This window comes from Microcebus murinus, chromosome 1, assembly GCF_040939455.1.
Source record: "Microcebus murinus isolate Inina chromosome 1, M.murinus_Inina_mat1.0, whole genome shotgun sequence".
Classification (NCBI taxonomy): domain Eukaryota; kingdom Metazoa; phylum Chordata; class Mammalia; order Primates; family Cheirogaleidae; genus Microcebus; species Microcebus murinus.
Genome location: NC_134104.1, coordinates 158,086,942 through 158,112,297, shown reverse-complemented (window position 1 = coordinate 158,112,297; position 25,356 = coordinate 158,086,942). Strand labels below are relative to the sequence as shown.

Here is a 25,356-nt window from a genome sequence, read left to right as displayed (position 1 = left end):
GGCACCATAAGTGCTCATATACATGGTGACAACAAATCCACTGAAAGGATTTTCATTTTAAAAAGGAAAAGAGACTTTGTTCCAGCAAATAGTTTGCTAACCAGAGAGATGCAGCCTTCAGTACAAAACAAAGGTAGTGGTTTTTAGAGCAGTAGTCCACAACTTTTTTGGCACTAGGGATCAGTTTCATGCAAGACAATTTTTTCACGGACCGAGGTGTGAGCGGGGGCGGGATGGTGGTTTTGGGATGATTCAAGCCCGTTACATTTATTGTGCAAACCTCTCTGCTGATGATAATCTATATTTGCAGCCACTCCCACAGCCTCACCTTCACCTCAGATCATCAGGCATTAGATTCTCTTAAGGAGCATGTAACCTAGATCTGTCGCATGCGCAGTTGACAGTAAGGTTCCTGCTCTTTTGAGAATCTAATGCCACTGATCTGACAGGAGGCGGAGCTTATGCAGGGTTGCAAGTGATGAGGAGTAGCTGTAAATACAGATGAGGCTTCGGTCACTCACTGGCCCTCACCTCCTGCTGTACAACCAGGTTCTTAACAGGCCACAGACCACTACCGGTCCACCACCTGGGGGTTGGGGACTACAGTTCTAGAGAATAAAGAGAGGTGGGTTTTTTTGTTGTTTGTTTGTTTTCATTTGTTTGTTTGTTTGTTTTAAGACAAGATCTTGCTCTGTTGTCCTGGTTGGAGTGCAGTGGTACAAATCATAGCTCACTGCAGCCCCCAATTCCTGGGCTCAAGGGATCCTCCTGCCTCAGCCTTCTTAGTTAGCTAGGACTACATACCTGGCTAATTTTCTTTCTTTTTTCTTTTTCTTTTTCTCTTTTTCTGTCAACATTTTTTGTAGTAGCAGGGTCTCACTATGTCTGGAACTCCTGGCCAGAAGCACAAGTGCTGGTATTACAAGCCTGAGTTACCAGGCTTGTACGTCCCATTTGGTTTTTATAAAGTTACTACCTAAGTTCCCACTCTGGTCTACTTATGAAAATGAGGAGTACAAACTTGCTTTGTTCTAATTGGTTGGCGTTTGTTGAATTCTGATTGGTCAACACAGATCACTATTGGTTGATTGAGGTGGTGTAAACAGAACAGACAGCTATGAAAGTCCCAAAGTTAAGTGAGCATGGAGCTTTTCTCACAATGCATAGTTTGTGTGTGAGCTCTAGTCAGCATATGGCCACTTGGATCTATTCATTTTGAGCTTAGGTCCAATTAGCCACTCAGGATCCATCTTAAAAAGGATTGGCTCTTTCAGGGTTCACAATGGTTGTCTAGTGTACATTTCATTCTGCAAGGAAATGGAACATTTTTGAAAAAATAATTACCAAATATTAACTTTTTTCTAATATATCACCTAGAGTAACTTTCTAATACAAATGTTAAGGTGGCAGGCAGCCTGATATGCCTTTTGGTGTATTTTTCCTTTTTCTTACTTAGGGGAAAAAGAGGTCTTGTCTAGGAAGTGGCAAGAAGAGGTATTAAAATTGTCAAAGGTTTTCCATTGTCAGAACAGTCACTTCTAACAAAAAAACCAAAAAACACTTTTGGTTGAAAAAGCATTTCATTACCCTTGAAACAAGAGAGAGAGGGAATGTGCTCTCCTCACTCATACATCACATATTTAGTGAATATATATATCTACTGGGGTGAGGTACCAAGTGCAGCTCCTTGTGAGGCAGTAGGAATAGAAGGGCAAACAAAAATCAGCGTGGTCCCTGTAAACCCTCATGGAGCTTACAGTCTAGTGGTTAAGAGACAAACAGGCCTAAAAGGGAATGCCCTGAGCAGCAGTTCCTTACTTGTGAAATGTGACAAATGTTCTACTTTACAAATTGTTCTGAGAGTAAAATTAGATCATATAAGGCTAAGTCCTTTGTAAACTGTGGAAATATTATATAAATGAAGTATAGTCTTCCCTCGGTGTCTACAGGGGATTGGTTCCAGGACCCCCAGAGATACCAAAATCCATGGATGCTCAGGTTCCTTATAGAAAATGGTATAGTATTTGGATATAACCTATGCATACCCCCCTGTATATTTTAAATCATCTCTAGATTACTTATAATACCTAATATAATGTAAATATTGTTATGCTATAGTTTTTAATTTGTATTATTTTTATTGTTGAATTATTATTTTTTATCGTTTATTTGTCCAAATATTTTCGGTCGAATCTGTCGATATGGCACCCATGGATGTGGCCACCTCCGATATGGAACCTGTGGATATGGAAGGCCTACTGTATTTCTCTCCTGTCACTCCATCTTCTGGTGTTTGGTCTCTTTAAAATTGCTAAAGTAAGCATGCCCTGAGAACTGGGCCTCCAGGCTCTTCCTCCTCACTCCATCCTGAACATCACTGTCCCATCTGTCTGTGTGTAAACTACTACTTACTTTCATGTTGCTTAAACCTATTCAGAAGCCTTCAGGCTGAAGTCCAAAGTCTTGATACGTAAGATCTCCAGGCTAACCCCAACCTAGCTTTCCAATTTTGCCTCAAAACCCTCAACCCAAACCAAACTGGTCTAGTCACTATGCCTGAAACATATGGTGCGCATTCCCATCTTTGCTTTTGCTCTTATACTTCTTCCTGGAATTCTCTTCCTCTTCTCTATTTTTCAGAATTTCATCCCTGTTCTAGGCCTGGATTAAACCCCTCCCTTCACTTTACTCCAATAGTGCATACAGTCTCTCCAGAGCATTTGGTAATCATCATCTGCTCTCTGTACTGTTAGGTTTTTCCAACTGGCATTACTTGCTCTCAAAGTATAGAGACCACATCTAATGTGTTTCTATTTCCTATAAGTTTTTGCTGGTTGATAAGAAAAGTGACCTATGTTCAATGTAACTCCCAAGAATTTAAAAACAAAGACCTCTGACTTGTCAAAAATACAAAGCAATAACAAATTGAATTTGTACTGGAAGAAAAAAATTTATTACTTTGTACCAATTTTGCATTCTGTGAAAAGTTATAGCACATTTGACTTAATTTTCCCTTGTCTCTGTAAAAGATAAACATTTTACATTCTGAATGCATTGTTGTTAGAGGCTTCAAACTTGAGACAGTTGTTGACCCCTTTTGACCCTTTTTGGTACCAGGGACAGCAGGAAGCTTCAGCTTAGCAGATGCATGCATTGGCTGGCATCAAGTTTGATGCCCCAGGTTATACAAGTGAATGATGGTGTCACTGAAGGCTTGTGGGGCTTAAGACAGATATCTAGCATTTCTCTTCTGTATATGTGTGATAAAGAAGTTGTGTCTCAGAATGTCAGAAATCTACCACTTGATTATCAGTCTTGGTTAATTTTAACTTGAATCATTATATTTGTTATGGCTTTGGAACTTAATGAATACCATATGACTTGTTGAAAGAAAGAGGAGGCTGTTTTGAAAAGTCTTGCTCCAAGTTTAAGCAAGCTCGTGCTAAGTAGGTGTTGAGTTTGGGCTCTTGGAGCCTAATGATTATAGGGTTCTAGGTGGCAGTTAGTGGCCTTAGACTATAAGTTTAGTGCCTTCAAGACAGGTATCCAATTTTCACTCCAATTATTCATTATAATTCATTCCAGCAGGCATTTAATGAGCACTTACTTTATGCAAATTAGACTGAGGAGAATATCTACTAACTACTGAATGTTGAAGCTAATTTGAAATAATAACTTTGGACCTGGACAGCTTTTTTTTTTTTTTTTTTTTTTTTTTTTTTTTTTAAATTTAATTGAAGATATTGGGCTGGGTGACTTCCAGGCTCCCTTGCTTCTGTTACAATCAGAAATGGTTGGCACAATTTGTAATGCAAATAATATTTGAACCTTTAAAAGAAAAAGCTGAACAACTACGTAGAAAATGAAGTTTAAAATAGGTAATACTCTTTTTTTTTTTTTAGACAGAGTCTTGCTTTGTTGCCCAGGCTAGAGTGAGTGCCGTGGCGTCAGCCTAGCTCACAGCAACCTCAAACTCCTGGGCTTAAGCAATCCTGTTGCCTCAGCCTCCCGAGTAGCTGGGACTACAGGCACGTGCCACCATGCCTGGCTAATTTTTTCTATATATATTAGTTGGCCAGTTAATTTATTTCTATTTATAGTAGAGACGGGGGGTCTCACTCTTGCTCAGGCTGGTTTCGAACTCCTGACCTCGAGGAATCCGCCCGCCTTGGCCTCCCAGAGTGCTAGGATTACAGGCGTGAGCCACCACACCTGGCCAATAGGCAATACTCTTTTCTACACTTGTTTCCTTCCTTTGCTAGAGCAGTGTGTTTACTCTGTGAGAAATGAAGAACTGCATGCTGGTTGAGAGCACATTGAGGTGAGCTGCCATCTACTTAATACTGGATTCATGATGTTTGCAAGTGAGACTTTTCTGTTCAGGGATAACCTGAGAATTTAAGAAAAATTAAGGATGATGGAACCTTAATATTTATATGTACCCATTTATGTAGTATAGAACTGTGCCCCCCATGTTGATGTTTTTAATTGGGGAAAGAAAGGAGTAGATGACCACTGGTAAAGAATTGTGTCCTTGGAATTTTTTATGATATTTTTTAAAGAAACTTTTTGTTACGAGGAATTTTAATATATACAAAATTAGACAAAAAATAACAAAATGAACTTCCAGATATCTATTATCCAAGTATTGCTTCTGTAATAATAAACTCACAATGTTGTTTCATCTATACCCATACCTTTTTCTTCCTCCCATATTATGTTTTTCATTTTAAGTGTTTACCATAACTTATTTACGCAACCACCTGTTGATGGATATTTGAGTAATTTCAAGAATATTTTTGACCATTACAAATAATGTTGTATGCATGTCCTTTCCTTCTTTACATTCTTGTGTGCTTTTCTTGAAGATAAATTCCTAGAAGGGGAATTGGGTCAAAGTATGCATGTTTTAGTTTCTATAATGTCTTCAGTTTTTAGGACATCATCATATTACTTTCCAGTAAACCTATCCTAATTTTCATTTTTGCTCAGAGTTTTCATTTTTTTTTTCTTTTTTCTTTCTTTTTTTTTTTTTTGAGACAGAGTCTCATTTTGTTGCCCAGGCTCGAGTGAGTGCCGTGGAGTCAGCCTAGCTCACAGCAACCTCAAACTCCTGGGCTCAAGCAATCCTACTGACTCAGCCTCCCAAGTAGCTGGAATTACAGGCATGCACCACCATGCCCGGCTAATGTTTTCCTATATATATTAATTGGCTAATTAATTTCTTTCTATTTAAGTAGAGACAGGGTCTCCCTCTTGCTCAGGCTGGTTTCGAACTCCTGACCTTGATCGATCTGCCCGCCTCAGCCTCCCAGAGTGCTAGGATTACAGGCATGAGCCACCGCGCCCGGCCCAGAGTTCTCATTTTTAATCCTTCACCTAGAATTATTATTTGCTTTCTCTTCTCCTTTAATATACATGTATGTATATATATGTGGGCATAGATATATAAAATTTATGTAGTCATATATATACATATATATATACACACACACACTACTCCTGAAATGTTTGAGAATTTATTGCAGATATTATGATACTGTACTTGTAATACTTTTAGCATGCATCTCTAAGAGTAAGACATTCTCCTACATAGCCACAATACGATGATCACACTTGGAAAATTTAACATTGATTTAATACCGTTTATCTTATGTAGTCCATATTCACATTTTCGATCATTGTAATGTCCTTTGTAGGTCCCCCCCCTCCCAATCCATTATCTAGTTAAGGATCAAGCATTACATTTGGTTGTTATGCCCTCCCAATAAATACTATTTTTTTTTTTTTTTGAAACAGAGTCTTTACTCTGTCAGCTTAGCTTAGAGCAACCTCAAACTCCTGGGCTCAAGCAATCCTTCTGCCTCAGCCTCCCGAGTACGTGGGACTATAGGCATGCCACCACCATGCCTGGCTATTTTTTCTATATTTTTAGTTGGCCATTTAATTTCTTTCTGTTTTTAGTAGAGACAGGGTCTTGCTCTTGCTCAGGCTGGTCTCGAACTCCTGACCTTGAGCGATCCTCCCGCCTCGGCCTCCCAGAGGGCTAGGATTACAGGCATGAGCCACCGTGCCTGGCCTCATTGGTAAATACTTCTGTATGCCAAAAGTTAAGGACTTTTTTTTGTTGGTAAAACATAACCAAAATACTAATTTTGATCTACATTTTTAAAAAGAACATTAAAATCTATGCAGAGCTCAATGCATATTGTATCACACATGGCATTTTTAAAAATTGTTTTGCACAAACAACATTGTGAATGTACTTACTGCCACAGAGCTATACACTTAAAAGTGGTTGAAATGGTAAATTTTCTTATGTATATTTTATCACAATAGCAAAAATAAATTTAAAAAATATTGTTTGTAGGCTCCAGACGACCAATTCATTGCACTGGCCTCCTAAGTCAATCTCTCTCTCTCTCTTTTTAAAAAGCCTACAGCACTCGGTATTCCCTGGCAGTCTCCCATCCAAGTACTAACCGGGCCTGACCCTACTTAGCTTCCGAGATCAGATAAGATTGGGCATTTTCAGGGTTGTATGGCTGTAGACAGACCTTTCTTTTTATTTTTAATGGATAGTTTTATTGAAGCATATTTTACATCTTAAGTAAACAGCTTGATACATTTTAGTAAATGTGTACAATTGTGCAGCCATCACTACAATTTAGTTTTAGAACATTTCTGTCACCCCAGCAAAATGTCATTTACCAACAGCCCCCGCTTCTGCCCTGACCCCAGGTAACCACTCATCAGCTTTTTTCTATGCAGTTTTGTCTTTTCTAGAAATTTCACATAAATAAAATCATTCAATATGTAGTCATTTGTGTCTGATTCCTGTTACTGCATGCATCAGTAGTGTGTTCCTTTTTATTGCTGAGAATAATTCCATTGTATAGATGAATATACTATATTTTGTTTATCCATTCACTAATTGATCAAGTTTGGGATTGTTTCCATTTCTTAGCAGTGAACACTTCTGTAAAAATCTTTATATGGATATGTTTTCATTTCTGTTTGGTAGATACCCCAGAGTGGAATTGCTGGGTTGTATGGTAAGTCTGTGTTTAACTTATTAAGAAATTACCAAATCATTTTCAAAGTGGCCATACCATTTTACATTTGTACCAGCACTGTATGAGAGCTCTAGTTTCTCCACATCCTTGTTAAACTTGGTATTGTTAGTCTTTTATTTTAGTCATTTTAGTTGGTGTGTAATGATATTTCATTATGGTTTTAATTTGCATTTGCCTAATGACTAATGAAGCTGGGTATCTTTTCATGTGCTTATTTGCCATTCATATATTTTCTTTGTTGAAGTACCTATTCAAATCTTTTTGCCCATTTAAAAATGCTGGGTTGTTTATTGAGTTTTAAGAGATTTTAGATATAAATCCTCATTAGATATACATTTTGCAAGTGTTTTTTTTCCCCGAGTCTGTGCTTATCTGTTCTTAGTGATGTTTTTGAAGAGCAGAAGTTTTAAATTTGATATAGTCCCAACTTATTTTTAAAAATTATACTTTTTTTGGCCGGGCGGTGGCTCACGCCTGTAATCCTAGCTCTTGGGAGGCTGAGGCGGGCGGATTGCTCAAGGTCAGGAGTTCAAAACCAGCCTGAGCAAGAGCGAGACCCCGTCTCTACTATAAATAGAAAGAAATTAATTGGCCAACTGATATATATATATAAAAAAAAATTAGCCGGGCATGGTGGCGCATGCCTGTAGTCCCAGCTACTCGGGAGGCTGAGGCAGGAGGATCGCTTGAGCCCAGGAGTTTGAGGTTGCTGTGAGCGAGGCTGACGCCACGGCACTCACTCTAGCCTGGACAACAAAGCGAGACTCTGTCTCAAAAAAAAAAAAAAAAAAAAAAAAATTATACTTTTTTTGGTGTGTTATATCTAAAAAAATTCTTTGCCAACCCAAGATCAAAAGGTTTTCTATTTTTTTTCCTGATTATTTAAAAATTATAACTCCTAAATTTAGGTTTATGATCCACTTTGAGTTTCTGTGTATGGTGTGAGGTAGGGTTGTGGTCTCTTTTTGTCCATATGGATATCAAATTGTTCCTGTACCATTTGTTGAAAATACTTTCCTTTTTTTGTTGAATACCTTGGTATCTTTGAGTCTTCTAGTTCATGAATATGGTATGCCTCTTCATTTATTTAGATCTTCTTTGAGTTCACTCAGCTATATTTACTAGTTTCAATATATAGGTCTTATTTTTTTGATTCTATGGTGAATAATTTTTTTGAATTATTTAGTAAATTTATCTTAATTCTCTTTTAATAAATAGTATGTCCTTTTCCATACTTGCTCTTTCTTTCTTTTTTTTCCTTCTAATTTATTTGATAAAACCAAGTAGTTTGTCTTACGGTGTTTTCCATAGTTTCTATGATTTTGCTGATTGGCTCACCTCGTAGTGTTTAACATGTTCCTCCAACTTCTCTATTATATCTAGAAGCTCAGCCAGATTGAAGTTTGATTTTTTTTTTGTTTTGTTTTTTGAAAGCAAGTTCAGTAGTTGATGTTGTATCATCCATTAGGAGGCACATAATGTTTCAGGTTGTGTCTTATGACTGATGTAAGCTATAATTGATGATTAACACCTAGTTGCAGTAATTTATTTAATAGAGGTTCTATCATTCCTTTATCATTTATTACCTGGGATACTTTTATAAAAAGAAACTTCCCCCTATCTTCTTTCTATTTTTGAGAGCAGACGAGGTCAGGCACATTCAGGGTAGCATGGGCATACCTTCTTTCTATTTTCTTTTTTTTTTGAGACAGAGTCTTACTCTATTGCCCAGGCTAGAGTGCCATGCTATCATCCTAGCTCACAGCAACCTCAAACTCCTGGGCTCAATTAATCCTCCTGCCTCAGCCTCCCAAGTAGCTGGGACTACAGGCATGCGCCACCATGTCTGGCTAATTTTTCCTATATATTTTTAGTTGTCCAGCTAATTTCTTTCTATTTTTAGTAGAGACGGGGTCTCACTCTTGCTCAGGCTGGTCTCAAACTCCTGAGCTCAAATGATCTGCCCCTCTCAGCTTCCCAGAGTGCTAGGATTACAGGTGTGAGCCACCCTGCCCGGCCCCTTCTATTTTCTGTACCCAGTGTGTATGATCTCTTTAGTTACAAATGCAATGACTTTGTTAACAAGTAGGTATTTTTTCTAATGCACCATTTCTCTGTTGAATTGGCAGACACACAATTTCAATTATTAGCAGGCTGAGGGTTTGTTGTTTTTCCTGTGCTTTTGAAGAAACCCTTCTGTTGGGAACTGTATAAGATATTCTACTTGGCTCTTGAAGACCTGCTTTGTAGGCAAAGACTAGACTGTATGTATCCTGTGTTATTGCTTTATAAGAGCAAATTACAATCTTGACCTTACTTATTCCCGTCATAGTATTTTGTAATGAGTATATTATAATTGCTTGCTTTTTTTTTTAACAGCTTTGCCTTATGATGCTGCTGTCTCTTATGCTGCTTCATTGTTATAAAAGTGTTTTCTGTTATTTCCTTTATCTTAAGTGTAAATAAGAAAAGCAGTAAAGTTAACATAAATTGTATTGAGCTTTTCCTGTTATTATTTTTCTTTTGTATCTTGTTAACTCTGTTTTCAGAATTCTCAGATGATTTTTTCTTCTTTTGTCAGTGCATCTGTTTTAAATACTAATCGAATTTCACAGTAACTTTGTAGTGTTTTGTAAGGAGATGTACCTCCCAGTAGAAGCTATCAGGAGATGCTTGGAACAGTCAGGGCTAAGTGAATGAATGGAGGTAGAGGAAGAGAAGTTTGTACACTTAATTGATCAGTCTAGAATTAGCCCTAGAAAGTGTAGAAATTTAGTGCTAGCACATGGAAAGCATGTGTTTTATAAAGTAAATGCTGTAAATACAGCAATCATTTAAATGGTATAGCAGGCTGGGCGCTGTGGCTCAGCCTGTAATCCTGGCACCCTGGGAGGCCGAGGCGGGCGGATTGCTTGAGGTCATGAGTTTGAAACCAGCCTGAGCAAGAGTGAGACCCCGTCTCTACTTAAATAGAAAGAAATTAATTGGCCAACTAATATATATAGAAAAAATTATCCAGGCATGGTGGCGTACGGCTGTAGTCCCAGCCAGTCAGGAGGCTGAGGCAGCAGGATAGCTTGAGCCTAGAAGTTTGAGGTTGCTGTAAGCTAGGCTGACGTTATGGCACTCACTCTAGCCTCAGCAATAAAGCGAGACTGTGTCTCAAAATAAATAAATAAAGAAACAGACAAACAAACAAACAAATAAACGGTATAGCAGAACAGCTAGTCTGTGCCAGATGTATAACAGGTCAAATTTTGAAGTAATTTGTTTTATATTGAACTTTTATGTGCAATAAAATATATAAGATATAATAGCTACAAACAAAAAATACTGCCAAGGAAATGTTACTAAACATGTTCATTTAACATATGGACTGCACAGTATAAAAATTACATGTTGTTATAGGTTTTTAGTTGGAGTTTATAAAAGTTATGGCTTTTGTTTAGGAAAAAAATGTTTTCCTAGCCTCTTTTGCCCCCTTTACGTGATATTTTTTGAAATTCTTTGTTTTTTTTTTTTTAACTGGTAAATCATTATATTTTAAGAATTGGGACACTTTTCCATAATTAATTTAGTTTTCCCAGCATCTTTTTAAATTAAAAGATGATTATGAGGAATATTGAGAGTTGAGACTCAATTCTATCCAAATAGCTGACCAAACTACTCCCAATCAGTTTCACTCAGCAGATACAAATTGCAAGCTTACCACTCTCAGGCATGGTGTAAAATCATAGAGAAAGACAAAGGCAGAGCACAGGCCCTGAGGAGCAGATGGGCCCAAATTACTATAGGAGAAAGGCTTTTCTAGAGGGTCCCACAAAATGCTGTGGTAGTTTTGAAGAGCACTGAATTCTCATGGGAATGTGCATTTATTTAAAAATATCACATTGATGGAGTACGTCGACCCACCTATGATTCCCTTAGTTTTCATTCCGAAAGATGCTCTGCTTTGAAATGATTGGTTAGTTTAAGGAACCATATTGGGGAAGGAATAGTTTTTTGTTCCTTCTGAGTGATTATCAGTATCTTTTTTTTTTTTTTTGAGACAGAGTCTCACTTTGTTGCCCAGGCTAGAGTGAGTACCGTGGCATCAGCCTAGCTCACAGCAACCTCAAACTCCTGGGCTCAAGCAGTCCTTCTGCCTCAGCCTCCCAAGTAGCTGGGACTACAAGGCATGCACCACCATGCCTGGCTCATTTTTTCTGTTTATATTAGTTGGCCATTTAATTTCTATTTGTAGTAGAGACGGGGTCTCGCTCTTGCTCAGGTTGGTTTCGAATTCCTGATCTCGAGCAATCTGCCCGCCTCGGCCTCCCAGAGTGCTAGGATTACAGGCGTGAGCCACTGCACCCGGCCGATTATCAATATCTTAATATCAAAGTTTAATTAACTGAGCAAATTTACCCTTGAAATATTTTGCCTGGTCACAGAAACAGACCATATAAAGCAGAAATCAAAATCACTTTAAGATGATTTTATTATTTTATATTCTCTTTTGGACTACAGATAAATTGGAGTATTTCAGAAACTGGGGCGAGGGCTTGGGCATCTCAGGACTCGTTTTAGGAAGAACAGTTGAATGAACTGTTAGCTCTCTCAGCCGTGTGAAGGGCTCTTGTATGAGTGAAGGCACAGACTTGTTCTGAGCAGGCAGCACCAGTGGGTAGAAGACACAGGGACTCAGGGATACCTTAAGGACAGACTCTGTGGTAGAGCTGCTAGGAAATAAAATAGATCATCCCAGAAGGCAGTCATGGGACCTTTTTATCACAGTGTAATTAATGGTTTTGGAACATAGAAATGGAGTACTTCCTCCTCAGGGATGGGTGATGTCTTAGTCCATTTGTGCTACTGTAACAGAATACTCTAAGACTCGGTAATGTATAAATAATAGAAATGTATTTTCTCACTGTTCTGGAGGCAGCGAAGTTTAAGTTTGAGGCGCTGGCAGGTTTGGTGTCTGGTGAGGTGCCATTCCTCATTGATAGTGCCTTGTTACTGTGTCCTCACCTGGTGGGATGCAGAAGGGAAAGAGCAAGGGACAGCACTTTGTAATCCATTCATAACTTAATCACTTCCTGAAAAGCCCCCGTTCTTAATTCTATCATACTGGGGATTATTATTATTATTTTTTTTTTTTGAGACAGAGTCTCACTCTGTTGCCTAGGCTAGAGTGCTGTGGCGTCAACCTAGCTCACAGCAACCCCAAACTCCTGACCTCAAGCGATCCTCCTGCCTCAGCCTCTTGAGTAGCTGGGACTATAGGCACCTGCCACCATGCCCGGCTAATTTTTTTCTATTTTTAGATGTTTGGCTAATTTCTTTCTATTTTTAGTAGAGACGCCGTCTCGCTCTTGCTTAGGCTGGTCTCGAACTGAGCTCAAGCAGTCCTCCCACCTCGGCCTCCCAAAGTGCTGGGGTTACAAGCATGAGCCACTGCGCCCAGCCTGGGGGGAGGATTAAATTTTAACACCTAAATTTTGGGTGGGACACAACATTCAAATCAAGGCAGGTGGGGAAGAACGCTTTAGAGAAACACTGTAGGGTAATGGAGAACTGTTGCTATTTGTGGAAATGTTGAAGAATGAGAATGGTATATACCACAAAGCTGTTGAGTACCTTTGAACTAGATATAGCCAATTAAAGTTCCATCTAACTTTTAGATTTGCCATCCTCAGTTATTCAGTGAAATGGTGATTTTTAAAATTCACATAGGCATTTGGCTTAATGCATATGAAAATGTAGTGTTAGGTATAGTAGCTGAAGGCACTAAGCAGATGTTTGCAAATGAGACAGGGATGTGAGCATAAAGTATGTAATTATATGAAAAAAACATAAGTAAAAAAATGTTTATATGCTGAACTTTATTACTTATCATTTGAAGAGAAAAAAATTATTTTATTCTTTGTACTTCACCCTGCTCCATCAATATCTCTCCAAAATTGCAGGGTTGACATCACTCCGTAGTAGTAATGTTTGTTCATTAGTTTATTGTTTTGAAAAGTATGCCTAATATCTAAATTCCTGACCAAAACTACATGATAACCTAGTTCTGATCATAGTGTTTATTAATATCTGTAAAAACATTTTTATCCTTCTTTCCTCCCTTCTACCTTTCTCCCTCCCCCCTCCCTTCCCTCTCTTTCTTTCTAAACTCTCTCTCTCTTTTTTTTTTTTGGAGACAGAGTCTCACTTTGTTGCCCAGGCTAGAGTGAGTGCCGTAGTGTCAGCCTAGCTCACAGCAACCTCAAACTCCTGGGCTCAAGCGATCCTACTGCCACAGCCTCCCGAGTAGCTGGGACTACAGGCATGCGCCACCATGCTTGGCTAATTTCTTCTATATATATTTTTAGTTGGTCAATTAATTTCTTTCTATTTTTAGTAGAGATGGGGTCTCGCTCAGGCTGGTTTTGAACTCCCGACCTTGAGCAATCCACCCGCCTGGGCCTCCCAGAGTGCTAGGATTATAGGCGTGAGCCACCGCGCCCGGCCTAAACTCTCTCTTGACAAGACATTTTCATTAAGGTGGTTCTTTGAAGTTTAATTATCCAATGGCCTGAATTTGACATTTTATTTAAAGATTCAGTGAGAGGAGTACTCTGGTGTTTGAATTGCTTATTGATTTTTTTTTTTTTTTTCTGTAGGATTGCTTTGTGAGGAATTTGAAGTAAGCTTAAGACTTTTGATGGTAAGATTTGACATTAAGCCTCTTCAAGCATTTGATTGTGGTTTTTAACTCAGGAAGGGTTGAGTGTCCTGTCTGTCATCTGACTATATGTCACAAAATTCCAAACTTGATGTGGCTGAGCCTGTGAGGTTAAAAATATCATTTTGTGAGTTTAAACAACTGAGTTGAGTTCTCTTTTATACTTTAGTAGAGAATAATGTATTAATCTCACATCCTAGAAGAGAATACTGAGGGGAAATATGTTAATGATTTGGGGTGTGTGATTTTGAGTTATTTTTATCTTTATGATGATATTTTTCCTGAGTGGCTGTGTTTTGACCAACTAAACTCATTTATTTTTTGAACAGTTTAAATACAACAATTAAAATAACAACTGCTCCTCAAAGTCCTAAAAAATAACTAGCTTTTGTAATGTTTCAGAATGGTTTTCAAAGATGGTGCTGGAAATTTTTTCCCTCTGAAAGAGATATTAATAACTAGTTACTTGCCTCAAGCCTACCTTTTGTGTTGTTAATTTGCAAAATAACAAGTTTTAAATTCTTGCCAGCTTGTTTTTGTGACTTTAGGAAGCTGTTTCTTTCTTTCTTTTTTTTATTCCAAAATAGTAAGGGATCCAAATGTTTTTGGTTATATGAATTGCTCTTGTAATGCTTGAGTCAGGGCTATAAGTGGGTCTATCACCCAAATAGTGTTCACTGTACCCGTTAGGTAGGTTTTCGCCCATTCCCTCCTTCCTGTTTCAATTATAGTTTTGTCCAATATTGAAAGAAATTTTATATTTTGTAAAAGCTATTTTTTCTTATAAAACATAAAAATCGGTAGGGATAGTTTTATAGAAAATGTGTTCTTTATAAGACATGAAAACATGACTATTAGCATGGTATTTTTGAGGATTGATAATTATATCCATAATTTTGTACTAAATGCTAAAATGTGGAATTGGTAAGTGCTAATCTTAGAAAACTGGCAACCTTTAGAGTATTGTATTTAAGTTTACCAAAATGATAATTTAATGGTAGAAAAAAACCCCGAATTGGTTTTTAGGGAAAGAATAGAAGAGTGGAGCTTGAAGAGTAATCTTTTTTTTTTTTTTTTTTTTGAGACAGAGTCTCACTTGTTGCCCAGGCTAGAGTGAGTGCCGTGGCGTCAGCCTAGCTCACAGCAACCTCAAACTCCTGGGCTCAAGCAATCCTCCTGCCTCAGCCTCCCGAGTAGCTGGGACTACAGGCATGCGCCACCATGCCCGGCTAATTTTTTCTATATATATTAGTTGGCCAATTAATTTATTTCTATTTATAGTAGAGACGAGGTCTCGCTCTTGCTCAGGCTGGTTTCGAACTCCTGACCTTGAGCAATCCGCCCGTCTCGGCCTCCCAGAGAGCTAGGATTACAGGCGTGAGCCACCGCACCCGGCAAGAGTAATCTTTTTAACAGGTGGAGAGATTTAGCTAAAAATTTCTGTATATTTAACATGGATATTGCTAGTTTTCATAGTATGTTTACATATGTTAGATTGATATATATGGATGTTGAGATCTATAAAAGCAAATAATAAGGTGCAACTAAATTTGAATACTAACCAAAGGTTGCCAAGTACCCTGCTGAGTTCTAGAATGAGAGGGAAGTAGACTATTGACTATTGTTCTGCCAGTTAAGAGTGTTTTTTTTTATTTTTGGATTTACATCTTGCATGTTAGTTTAATTAGATTCCTAATTAATTAGTAAACTTTAGGCTTTTTTTTCTTATGTCTATTTAACTTTTTACCTGGAATTATTTTACAGATTTAACATGTTTTGTAGTACGTCTCTAGTGGTAACCAGAGATTTACTCCTTTTCTGGAATCATTTATTTTAAAAGCTACTGAAGAGTTGTTTTGTGTTCTAAATTATTTATGCTTTTTGTAAATAACTTATACTTGTTCCTTATATCATTGTTATTAAATGTTTCAGCATGCTTCTTAGGTTTGTGGGCTGTGACCTCATAGCAGTAGACTTTTCCTATCATGCTGTTTCCCCAAGGGGGCAGCAGCATTCATTGCCCTAGAGTTGGGAGGCATTCTTGAGGGACTGGTTTTTATCTGATTATCCTGTGTAGAAGCCTTTCGTGATATTGAGGGATAGTAGCCTATCAAAAATTTCTCACTACCTTCACTTTTTCAGAGTAAAAAAAAAAAACAAAAAAACAAAAATTTCTCAGCATTTAAAACTGATCATCTGCTTCTTTTAGGGTTTTAAGATCTTAAAAAATTCCGATTAATTTATTAATAATTGTACAGCACATGTGTTTATAGTCTAGGATTTATTAATAATTGTACAGCACATGTGTTTATAGTCTAGGAATCTTTAAATTCTGACATAAAGCTTTTAAAAATGTCTGTGTGCTTAATGTATGTAACAAAACAAAGCAGCAAAATCCCCAAAGCATCTCGCAGTATAATCATTCCCTCTGAAAGTGAAAGCCTTAGGAGGAAGAGTGGGAATTAAAGTTTGGTGAATGTTTGAACTAAAGACAGCCTCCCACGGGTCTGTCAATCACTGTAGCTTGCCCTCAGCTTTCTTCTCAAGGCCTCTGGGATGAGGCAGAGCCTCTTACTCCCTTGGGGTATGGGCTTTGTTTATATGCTTTCCTGATGATTCTAAGATTTTTTTTTTTTTTTTTTTTTTTTGAGACAGAGTCTCACTCTGTTGCTCAGGCTATGAACAAATGGTGTCAGCCTAGTTCACAGCAACCTCAAATTCCTGAGCTCAAGCAATCCTCCTGCCTCCGCCTCCCAAGTAGCTGGGACTTACAGGCACCTGCCACAATGCCCAGCTCATTTTTTCTATATATTTTTAGTTGGCCAATTAATTTCTTTCTATTTTTAGTAGAGACGGGGTGTCACTCTTGCTCAGGCTGGTTTTGAACTCCTGACCTTGAATGATCCACTCGCCTCGGCCTTCCAGAGAGCTAGGATTACAGGCGTGAGCCACTGCGCCTGTCCGATTCTAAGATTTTTGATGATGACTATTTATCATACTGATTCTTTTTTAGCCTTTTGGCTATTCTCTTAATGTTATTCCATTTCATTAAAGAATTAATAATTAAAGAATTAATAAGGAAATGTACTTTAATTTAAAAAAATATTTACTGTATAACTTTGCTAGGAGAGGTTAGAAGAATATTTGGTAAGGAAAAAAAAAGAAAGCATCTCAATTCTTTATGGGTTGGGAATTATCTTTGAAACAGTAAACATTCATTCTAATAAGAGGCTTGTTAAAGCAATAATAGTTAACTTCTTTGAGGGTTTACTATGATATGAACTTTTATATGCATTAATTGAATAATCAAGGTGACTTTGTGAAATAGTGCTGTTGTTAACGTTTGCATTTTACAGATGTGGACACTGAGGCATAAATTGTTTACCTAACTTGGCCAAAGCCACACAGCAAGCAGGCTGAGTACTTGGGACTCACAAGGAGCAGTCTGGCTCTTGAGGCCACATTCTTCCTTACCAGGACTACGTAGTTACTTTTGTTTTGTTTTGTTTTGTTTTGTTTTGTTTTGTTTTGTTTTGTTTTGTTTCAGGGTCTCGCTCTGTTGCCTGGGCTAGGGTGCAGTGGTGTCATCATAGCTCACTGCAACCTCAAACTCCTGGGCTCAAGTGATCCCTACCTACCTCTGTCTCCTGAGTAACTGGGACTACAGGTATACTCTACTGTGCCTGGCCCAGTTACCATTTTTTTTCTTAAAGCAAACTTATTTATTTATTTATACAAATTCATAGGGTACATGTGCAATTTTGTTACTTTTGACTTGGTGTTGATTATTTACATACCTTAATTTCTCCTGTTTTGAGGTCTAAATTACCTGCTTAAATTTCTTTATTACACTTCCTGTACATTTGAAAGTTATAGTCCAGTAGCCTCTAAAATTTGTGACCCCTAATTCCCTTGGCTGAGGAAACATGGTTTCATGGGCATATAAAGATTTAGACATATTTTTAATATTTTAATCATAGAATTTATTAGATACTTACTGCTCGTTTGGTGCTATATTTTACGTAAATTGTCATTTAGTCTTCACAACAGCCTTTCACCATATTCCCTATTTTACAAATATGGGCTCAGAAGTGATAAAATACACAATTTAAACTGGGTCTCATTGTTATGGCTAGACTAGTCTATTATCTAACTAGTTGTCATTCCCCAGCATGTGAGTTTTGTTTTTCACTGTTCAGAGAAACATTTTTATTCAACTGATGAAAACAAAAGTACGAAGTCAAAGATCTGAGTTCTCCTTTAAGCGCTTCTACTGTTTTTTTCTGAATGATCCTTTTCAAGATATTAACTGTGCTAAACTTTGGGTAGAACAAATTTTGTTATACTCAGTATTTAGCTTCAGTTAATTTTTCATCCTCAAGAGAATAATATGCTTTTAATGAAATATAATTGGCATTTATGTTGCTTCCAGTTGTTTCTTAACAGTTTCTGTGTCAGAGAATTTGTAGATGAAATATTACATCTAAGGCAACAAGGAATTTATTGTGGAGGAAAGCATGGACTGTCAGATGAAGGTTTGTTTCCATCCAGTATGAAGATTTTTTCATGGCAGGTATATGTATACTTGGTATCTCATTTACTTTACCTGTCTTTCTGTTTTCTTTTTAATTGTGGTTATTAGGGAATTTTCAAATCTTCCCTTGCACTCTTCTTCCCTCCCAGTGGTCTTCTTTTTTGGGGGGCTGCATATACTGAAATAGGCACATAGGTAGCTATTCGTGAGATAAAGACAAGTAATTTTATAGGCCTGCTTAGAACTTTTTGGTCTTTTTGATTTGCGGTCAGTTCTTTGACCTTGAGTTAACTAAGAACTTCAGAACATTTGGAAGCCCTTATTTTAGGTTTCTGTTTTATTCCATGTGTAGCTGAGCTCTTACAGTTAAATTATGTTAGTATCTATCCCTGATTAGTGTCTCTATTATCCCTTTTAAGTATTAAACTGCCCTATTGCCATACTTCCTTGTTGCTTATGTAAATTTAATTAAGTGCCTGAGAGTTTTAGGCCAGCATAGCAGTTATCAAAATTAGTCATATGATCTAATCTTGATCATAGTAATTGGAGGGAGAATAGAAGAAGGATAACCCATGAATATGTAGAAATGTTCATTATTTCATTTCCCAACTCTACTTTCCCTTTTAACCCTTCACAATAGTTTCCTTTTTTTTTTTTTTGCCAGAAATCACATTTTGAATTTTGATTTAAATATTTGTTGACTACTTCTCTGTATTTAGTATATTCTTTAGACATATTCCTTAGCAAAATTAATACTAAAGGAGTACTTTCCTTTCAATTTGAGTATTTTTTTTGGTTGAAAAATCAGAAATTATTCAGTTTGCTTGTAATAACTACAATTGCCTGCCAATACTTTCTACATTAAATATTCTCTCGTGTCAAAAAATATTTAGCTATATAGCAAAAACTGGTCTAGAAGGTACAATATATAAAATTATCTGAATATTAGTTTAGGTTAAATGCAACTATTGTACAACTAATAAATGGTTAGCTGCCAAAGTTTTAGTTCAGTAATCATTTGGATTTATAATTCATTGATTAAACATGTATTTATCGAGTACCAGCTATATTTTAGGAGCAGGCATTTTGGTTTATTTGTTCATTACTCTACCACAGTGCCCAGCACAGGACCTGGCATGTAATAGGAATTCATTACATATCAGTCAAATGAAGCAATGAATACCCTATGGAGTTCACATTCTAATATGTATACCCACATCTCGTACTGCAAGGACCCTGAAAGAAGTAAAATATATAGGCAGTACACATTTTTTTTATTTTTTATTTTTATTTCGGCATATTATGGGGGTACAGATTTTAAGGTTTCAATAAATGCCCGTTTCTCCCCCTCCCCCCACAAATCTGAGTCTCCAGCATGACCATCCCCCAGATGGTGCACATCTCACTCATTATATATGTATATACCTGCCCGGCAGTACACATTTTGATGTGATGTGTTTGCTGACCTGAGTTGTGGGAATTACTACTGCCAAGATGAACATTGGTGATACTGGAAAGACTCAAGAGGCCGGGCATGGCGACTCATGCCTGTAATCCTAGCACTGTGAGAGGCTGAGAAGGGAGGATTGCTTGAGCCCAGGAGTTTGAGATTTCTATGAGCTCTGATGATGCCACTGTACTCTAGCCAGGGTAATAGAACAATACTGTCTCAACAGGTAAAGAAAAAAAAAAAAGACTCAAGACCTTTTGATGCTGTCTTGCCTCTCTTATTAGGAATGGATATACATTTCCTATAAGCTTCCCAGTAAACTTTGTCTTACTGCTTTTTAGCCAGGGCTGAGTCACATGGTCCCAAGGAAGGCTCAGAACACAATTATCTGACAAATAGGAGCAAGATTGGCTAAGCATGATCTATTATGTAGAACTTTGCCACCCTGGACAAATACGGGGTTTGGTGGAAAAGAGGAAGAGGTGTGGAAGGCTACTCGTAATGATGATTACAGAATTGGAGGCCGGGCGCAGTGGCTCACGCCTGTAATTCTAGCACTCTGGGAAGGCTACTCGTAATGATCATTACAGAATTGGAGGCCAGGTGCGGTGGCTCACGCCTGTAATCCTAGCACTCTGGGAGGCTGAGGTGGGCGGATTGCTCGAGGTCAGGAGTTCGAAACCAGAATTGGAGAGAGTTGAATCTGGACTGGGCTTAACTTTTGTACATTGCTGTGAAGAAGGTAGTTTCTCAGTGTATATACCAGTAAGGTGGAAATTTTAACCTATTTGAAAACAAACCTTAATGTTAATACTTTAAGCAAAAATCTCATAAATTGTCTTTTTTGGAAACACTTTATTACAAATTATTTCATTACTCCACCTCATTTTCTTATATGATAAACTAAAGCAAAAAAGCATCTCTATCTAATTCAATTTAAATTTCTCTTTATAATATTAAAAATTACATGTAATACATTCTCAATAAGTACCAATAAGTGGAAAAAATAAATGATACAGCAGCTGCTGAAAAATAAAAAAAAATATTTCATTTAAAGAATAAGAAGAGTTCAAGAGTTTTTGTTTTAGTTAGGCTTTTATTCTTTCATATGAATTAATCTAGTTTAAGAACCTACTAGACTGACATTAAGAACCTACTAGAATGACATTTTAGAAGAAGTCTATAGATGGCAACACCTACCTAGGTGCCTCCAGACTCCTAATTACTCATTATTCTAGTAGAACAGTATGGAACTTTGAAGATAGATAGATAGATAGATAGATAGATAGATAGATAGATAGATAGATAGATAGATAGATAAAACAACTAGAGTGTAAATCATCTAGGGCCATCATTTTATATTATATTAATGGTATAAGAAATACCTCGTGACCATCCTTGTATTCCTGAGCTCCAAGAAAAGCCTAGAAAGACTAAAGGAATGCAGACTCTGAAATGAGCTCAGGGTTCACATGCTGCCATTGCTGTTCCCTAACTATAGTCATGCACCACATAATGTTGTTTTGATCAATGTTGGACCGCATATATGATGGTGGTCCCATAAGGTTATGAATGGAGCTGAAAAATTTTTATTCCTAGTGATGTTGGAGCTCACCTAACATCATAGCACAATACATTACTCACATGTTATGGTGATGCTGGTGTAAACAAACCAACTCCGCTGCCAGTCATATAAAACTATAGCACATACAATTATGTACAGTACACAGTCATTGTTAATAATCAATGAATACATTACTGGTTCATGTATTTACTATACTATACTTTTTCTCTTTATTTATTTTTTTCTTTTTTGATTAGGGTAGGTATCCTTAGAACTATACTTTTATCATTATTTTAGAGTGTACTCCTATTTACAAAAAAACAAGTTCACTATAAAACAGCCTCAGGCAGGTCCTTCAGGAGGCATTCTAGAAGGCTTTGTAACAGCAATAACAGGCTCCATCCATGCATGTTATTGCCCCTGAAGACTTTCCAGTGAGAGAAGATTTGTAGGTGGAAGACATGATATTGATGATACCGACCCTGTGGAGGCCTAGGATAATGTGCATATTTATGTTTCAATTTTTAACAAAAAAGTTTAAAAAGAAAGAAAATATTTTTGTACAGCTATACAGTGTGTTTTAAGCTAAGTGTTATTTAAAAAGTCAAAAAATTGGCCGGGCGTGGTGGCTCACGCCTGTAATCCTAGCTCTCTGGGAGGCAGAGGCGGGCAGATTGCTCGAGGTCAGGAGTTCGAAACCAGCCTGAGCAAGAGCGAGACCCCGTCTCTACTATAAATAGAAAGAAATTAATTGGCCAACTAACATATATATACAAAAAATTAGCCGGACATGGTGGCGAATGCCTGTAGTCCCAGCTACTTGGGAGGCTGAGGCAGGAGGATTGCTTGAGCCAGGAGTTTGAGGTTGCTGTGAGCTAGGCTGATGCCATGGCACTCACTCTAGCCTGGGCAACAAAGCGAGACTCTGTCTCAAAAAAAAAAAAAAAAAAAGTCAAAAAATTATAAAGTTGATAAAGTAAAAAAGTAACAGTAAGTTAAGGCTAATTTATTACTGAAGAAAGAAAAGTATTTTAAAAATAAATTTAGTGTGACCTACGTGTACTGTGTTTATAAGGCCTATAGTAGTGTACAATAATGTCCTAGACTTTTGCATTGACTCACCACTCACTCACTCACCCAGAGCAATTTCCAGTCCTGCAAGCTCCATTCATGGTGACTACCCTATACAAGTAATGTATTCATTTTTTTTTTTTTTTTTTGAGACAGAGTCTCACTTTGTTGCCCAGGCTCGAGTGAGTGCCGTGGCATCAGCCTAGCTCACAGCAACCTCAAACTCCTGGGCTCAAGCAATCTTACTGCCTCAGCCTCCCAAGTAGCTGGGACTACAGGCATGCGCCACCATGCCCGGCTAATTTTTTCTATATATATTAGTTGGCCAATTAATTTCTTTCTATTTATAGTAGAGACAGGGTCTCCCTCTTGCTCAGGCTGGTTTTGAACTCCTGACCTCGAGCAATCTGCCCGCCTCTGCCTCCCAGAGTGCTAGGATTACAGGCGTGAGCCACCGCGCCCAGCCCATTCTAGCTGTCTTGAGTTTTTATTATGCTCATATGAAGCATAGCATATGAAAATAGCTTATAAATTGGAAACACTACACAGATAAAGAGCGTAATAATTATACTTCTATTAACTGAAAAACATTTTCTTGAAAGAATCTAAAGCTGTAGAATTTAATGCCAGCAAAGGATGGCATTAAACTCAAAGAGCAAACTTTAGTAGTGAGGAAAGTAATCATATTGCCATATTTTGCACTGAAGTTCATGATTTTTCTTCCTCAAAATACTCCTCCTTTAGACTTGCCTTTTTTCATAAATGGTAATTCCACCCTTCTAGTTACTTAGTCCAGAAACTCCCGGTCAGCCCAGACACTGTTCTTTCTCCCACACCCCACATCCCTCTTCCACCCTTTTGAACATTTTCACTGCTCCTGTCCTGGGCCTGCCTAGCCACCAACACCTTTCGCCTGGATTATTCCAGGGTCTTTTTAATTGGTCTTCCTGCTTCTGCTTTTGTTCACTTATTGTCTATTCTCAATGTAACTTCAGTATGGTCCTCCTAAAAGATAGGTCAAATTATATCCTTTATCTGCTCAAAATTCTTCAATGGCTTCCTAAAAGCCAAAATCTTCACAGCAGCCTACAATTTCATATATAATACGGCTCCCTGGTACTTTCCTGAGTTCATCTCCTAGCATCTCTGCCTTGATCATTTTGCTCCAACCACAGTAGCCTGGAACATGCCACATAAGCTCCCACTTCAGGGTCTTTGCACTTTCTGTTCTTTCTGCCTTGAATGTTCTTCCACAGGTTCTTCCACATGGTTCACTTGCTCATTTCTCTCCAATGTTGGCTCATGTTACCTTATCACTAAGGACTGATCACCCTGTTGAAAGTAGTACTCCCTGTCTTCCTACCTTGTTCAGTTTTCCCCCTAACATTTATTTTCATTCAACATACTACAGTTGACACTTGAATAATGCAAGAGTTAGAAGCACTGACCACATAGTTGACTTTTGACACCCCCAAAACTCAACTACTAATAACCTACTGTTGACCGGAAGCCTTACCAATAACATAAACAATTGATTAACACATATTTTATGTTTTATATACATACACACAGACACACACTTTTTTTTTGGGGGGGGGTACAAGAGTCTCACTCTGTTGCCTAGGCTGGAGTGTGATGGCACAATCATAGCTCATTGCAGCCTTGAACTCCTGGACTCACAAATCCTCCCTCCTCAACCTCCTGAGTAGCTAGGACTATAGGTGCTCATCACTACAGCTGGCCAATTTAAAAAAAAAAATTGTTTTTAAAGAGATGGGATCTTGAACACCATAGTTTTAGGCAAAAAAAAAAAAAAAAAATTAAAAAATTAAAGAGATGGGATCTTGTTATGTTGCCCAGGCTGATCTCAAACTCCTGGCCTCAAGTAATCCTTTTGCCTCAGCCTCTGAAAGTGCTGGGATTACAGGTGTGAGCCACCTCTTTCAGCTGTCGACGGAAAAAAGCCAAACTCTGTAAAATAATTTTAAAGAGATTTATTCTGAGCCAAATTTGAGGACCATGACCCGGAGCCACTGCCAAGAGGCCTTGGGCAAGTGGACTCGCTGTGGCTGGGTTACAGTTCAGTTTTATACATTTTCAGAGAGGCAGGGGTTACAGGCAAAGTCACAAATCAATACATGAGAGGCATACATTGGTTTGACCCAAAAAGGTGGGACATCTCGAAGCGGGGGCTTACAGGTTATAGGTGGGTTTAAAGATTCTTTGGCTGGCAATTGGCTGAGAGAATTAGTCTTTATCTAGAAGACCAGAAAAGATATGCTTACTTTAAGATAAGGGTATGAGCACTCTGGGAGGTCCAGACAGGAGGACACTTTAAATTTACAATAGGCGCCTGCTAGGATGTTTTAAGATGGTTTAAATTTAAGAATAGGCATCTGCTAGGATGCTTGAGTTAAGACAGGGGCTTCTTATCTTTTAGGTGATGTTAATGCCATACCAGAATCAGGTCAGGAAGTAAACCACTGCTTCGTTTGGTTAACAAAAGCCGCTTAGTGGGAATTTACTGTTTGTCAGCCTAACCCTGCTGGCCTCCTTACCATTTGCCAGCCTAACCCAGCTGGCCTCCTTAGGACAGAGTTTTTAGCAAAAAATTAGAGTTCAGTCCTCAGTTCCCCCTGTTGGCCAAAGATCATTCCATGGAATGCATATGTAGGCCAATAACTAGCATGAGGTCCCACGGTGCTAGGAAGGCTCATTCCTAGAGATGTCTGGTCCCACGGTGCTAGGAAGGCTCATTCCTAGAGTTGTCTATCTGGTCGCATGGTGTTGTGAAATAGGCGGTGTTATATCTTAGGGGGGGGACATGACTCCACTTGATTTAATAGCCAATTGTTAAAGGGGGCCAGATAGAGTCAGGCCTCTGGCCTACTCTGAAAAAAAACATCTTGAACCAGATCTGTTTTGCGAGCTATCATGATTTGGGCCTTTGAT

At 38.0% G+C, this 25,356-nt stretch overlaps 1 protein-coding gene and 1 pseudogene across 4 annotated transcripts in view; one reads left to right on the top strand and one right to left on the bottom strand.

Annotated features, from left to right (window-relative positions):
* The window catches only part of SFMBT1 (Scm like with four mbt domains 1), a 165,745-nt gene that overhangs the window by 38,308 nt on the left and 102,081 nt on the right, over positions 1 to 25,356 (top strand). The window contains exon 2 of one of the 4 annotated variants that reach the window (XM_076008482.1): positions 13,724 to 13,767. The exons of the other annotated variants lie outside the window; for them this stretch is intronic. The gene's annotated coding sequence lies outside the window, so the exon portion shown is untranslated. The remainder of the gene's footprint in view (positions 1 to 13,723; positions 13,768 to 25,356) is intronic. 4 annotated transcript variants of the gene reach the window in all.
* LOC142874817 (uncharacterized) lies at positions 6,435 to 6,553 on the bottom strand (annotated as a pseudogene).